This window comes from Enhydra lutris, unplaced genomic scaffold (assembly GCF_002288905.1).
Source record: "Enhydra lutris kenyoni isolate GAN:26980312 unplaced genomic scaffold, ASM228890v2 scaffoldscaffold49, whole genome shotgun sequence".
Lineage (NCBI taxonomy): Eukaryota > Metazoa > Chordata > Mammalia > Carnivora > Mustelidae > Enhydra > Enhydra lutris.
The window spans coordinates 5559457-5563461 of record NW_019154133.1 but is presented as its reverse complement, the minus strand read 5'-3'; positions in this window follow the sequence as shown (position 1 = coordinate 5563461).

Below are 4005 nucleotides of genomic sequence, written 5' to 3'. Positions count from 1 at the left end.
TGTATAGATAGATAAATATTCACATAAATATGTAAATAAATAATGGAAATATATATAACATAAATATAAATATAAATGTATATAAATCATGGCCCACATGATTATGAGGACTGAGAGGTTCATCAATCCTCTGTGTGCCGCAAGCTGGAGGCCCAGCAAAGCCAACATTGGAATTCCAGTCCAGACCCAAAGGCCTGGGAGCCAAGGATCCCCTTCGTGTTAGTCCCAGCCTGAGTCCAAAGGCCTAAGAAACCAGGAGCACAGATGTTTGAGGGCAGGAGAAGATGGATGTCCCAGCTCAAGCAGAGAATACATTTGTACACTTCCTCTGCCTTTTTGTCCTATTCCGGCTCTTAACGAATTAGATTATGCTTGCCCAGAGTGATAAGAACAATCTTTTTTACTCAGTCTACAGATTCAAATGATAAGCTCTTCTGGAAACACTGTCACAGACATACCGAGAAGGAATGTTCTAACAGCTACCTGGGCATCCCTTAGACCAATCAAATTAATCATAATGGAAAAGCATAATGAACAGAACTGCCTATCCACTGGAGGTTGACAACTAAATAAAATATGCTGGAAGGTACCTAGGTGTCTGAGAACCTTAACAATAAAAAAGTCTCCAAGTTGTCAAGACAGTGAAAGCAATATTGCAAAGTTCAGTCCAGGGGCGCCTGCCTGGCTCATTCTGTGGAGTATGTGACTCTTGATCTCGGGGTGCTGAGTTAGAGCCCCATGTTGTTTTAGAGATTAATATCCAGATACTCATTTTGAAATAATATTATAGACAACTATAATCAGAAAAATCTTTCAAATACTTCCAAAATTGTACTTGGCCAAATTTCCCCCCCCCAAAATGGCATTTATAAGAAATTTACAAATACAGTTATAATTTTTCCTTTCCAGATTGCAATAAGTTATCTGCATACTAAAATTTGAAATATAAATTAAAAGAAAATTCAGTTTTATGTCTTCTTTATTCTTTCCTTTGTTTTCCTTTTCTAATCCTAGAAGTAATTTTTACTATATTTGTGAAATATATATGTGTTAACTATTCCTTCTGAGAAAAGTTGTAGCTAACCATTGAATGCAGTGTATCTATAAACCACAGCATATTTGAGAAAAACCGACATCAGCAAAATCATTCTATTATTGAATATCTTACTCTTCGTGGGTATATTACCTTCCTTTCTGTGTCTTTAAAAGACCCTTACTAATAAGAAAGGCACTAAAATTTTGCAGATCTATTTTATAAGATCATCAAGAAGTATTTAAATTATGATGAAACTATTGACAATCAAAGGATATAAAAGTTTGATAAAATTGTTCCAACTCTGCTATCTTTTGAATTAACCAAGATTTGTACAGTTGTTTGTTGTACTTTTACCTTTGCTGGTCCAGTGAATTTGTCAGAAGAAAAATAAACAAGACATTTTATCATCTATTTATCAAGACAGTAATGAGTTCTCTTATTGCTCAAGACATAAATTCTGTTTCCTGTGAAAGATTCATGGACAAATGAATGTATGCTTTTCTGCTTTATTGTCAAGTTTTTAAATGTAAAGCCAGGATTGTTCTCTAAAATTTATATTTTGATTTCACAAAGAAAGATAAGTTACATTAAGTTAAAATCTAAAGTTGTCTTCATTGTTCTTAAGGTAATTTTTATCTGCCTAAATAATAAATATGGTGGCTGCCCATCAGAATACGTGGGAATAAAAGATAGTATATTTAAATATATACAATTAAATCAAATATATATTGATATAAATAAGCATATTTTGAAATAGCACAATAAATGAAAGATAAAATATGATGATTATTTGCCTATGATAATACTATAATTTTTCTTTTCTTTTTTTTTTTTTTAAAGATTTTATTTATTTATTTGAGAGAAAGAGAAACATAGCGAGAAAGAGAACACAAGCAGGGGGGAGGGGGGAGGGCAGGGGGAGAAGGAAAAGCAGGCCCTCCTCAGTCAGAGCACTAGGAGCAGGGAGCCCCCCCACAAGGTGGGGCTTGATCCTGGGACTCTGGGATTATGACCTGAGCCAAAGACAGATGCTTAACTGACTGAACCACCCAAGCACCCCTTTGCTCCTTCTTATTTTGGGGGGGGGTTCAGATTTTATTTTAAATGATCTCTACACCCAACATGGAGCTTGAACTTACAGCCCAGAGATCAGGAGTCCCATGTTCTACCACCTAAGCCAGCCAGGCACCCCATGAGTTTCATTTATTTTTTAATAGTTTCATGTGGAATAGGAAAGTGCTTTAGTGCTTGTTAAAAAGCAAGTCAATACAAGAAAAAAATCTTAATATAAAATCCGAGTATGATAATATAAATACTAAAAATATGAAAATAATATAAGCAAACCTCATATAAATTTAACATTACACAAATACAATCACGTACAGTCTGCTTAATACCAAAGAAAAAAATTAATGATTGGAAATTAAATAAAGATGAATTTGAATCCATCAGATCATGGTGCTAAACATCCCTTGGGCAGAACGACCAACTTGTTTTAACTTCATTTTCATCATCCATACAGTGGTTATAAGCATCCCAACTTTAAGAGATTGGTGATTAAAATATGTACTGTATATCAACCCCTGACTGGTAATAGCCAACTAATGGGAGTTCATGTTTTCATTCCATTAATGAGGACAGAGTATGATTCAAAAGTTTTAAATAAAGAGCCCCTTCTGTCATGTATTCATAGTCATTCATTCTTTTTACCATCCATTCCTATGTTTATTTATTAATTAATAGATGTTTGTAGAGTCCTTATTCTGTGAAAAGTCCTGTTAAAAAACCCGTGAAACACTGAAGAACAGAAATATATTCAATATGAAATTATTGACGCATCCTAACAAGTTCTAAAATCACATTGAAGTACCTCTCTATAACTAGAAAGAAAGGAAGGGAAAGAAAATAAAATTCTTCAGATAAATACAAAGTTTTGGTAAATGAAATTTATATGAAGTGTTTATTAAAAAGATCTATCTTCAAAAGATATTAGAGCTCTTTAAAATATAGTGACATCTGGGTGGTTCAGTTGGTTAAGGGTCTGCTTTTGGCTCAGGTCATGATCCCAGGGTCCCGGAATTAAGTCCCACATCGGGCTCCCTGCTTAGTGGAGAGTCTGCTTCTCTCTCTCTGTCTTCCCCTCCCACCCCAGCCCCCTACTCGTGCTCTCTCTCTCTCTCTCTCAAATAAATGAATAAAATATTTTTTAAAAAATAAATCTCTTTAAAATATAACAAAACAGTAAAAATAATTTTAATGTTATGGAAAATGCATAGTACCAGCTGAAAAACTATTAGAAAAACTGTGAAGACGGGCGCCTGAGTGGCTCAGTGGGTTAAAGTTGCTGCCTTCAGCTCAGGTCATGATCTCAGGGGCCTGGGATTGAGTCCTGCATCAGGTCTCTGCTCAGCAGGGAGCCTGCTTCCCTCCCTCTCTCTCTGCCTGCCTCTCTATTTGTGATCTCTGTCAAATAAATAAATAAAATCTTTAAAAAAAAAAAAACTGTGAAGACAACATAACCTCATGCTCAATTTAATGTATTTCTATATATGAAATTTAGCATAATTTTAGTCACAAATTATAGAAACCTCAATTCAAACTATCTTAAGTTATAAGGAAATTATTATTTTTTTTTTTTACTTAAGAGGAAATCCAGAAATATGCAGACTTCTGATTTGATTGACATGCTGGGTTAACAATGTGATCAAAGAATGCAATTCTTTCCATTTTGTCACTCAGCTAGTTATTGTCTGATGACTGTCAGCTCCTTTCCTACTTTTGTACTCTCCTCTGTGTCACAACAGGCTAGACGCCTTCAACAACATTTCCAAGGAACCCATGTCGGTGGAAACTATGGTGGGAGATTGTACAATGGGAAGAGAAAGAAACTATTTTGTTTCTTTTGGTGCTGCTTTTGATGCAGCAGTATCAGTGAGTGGTGTTGGAAGAGAGCAGCCCAATGCAGAAAA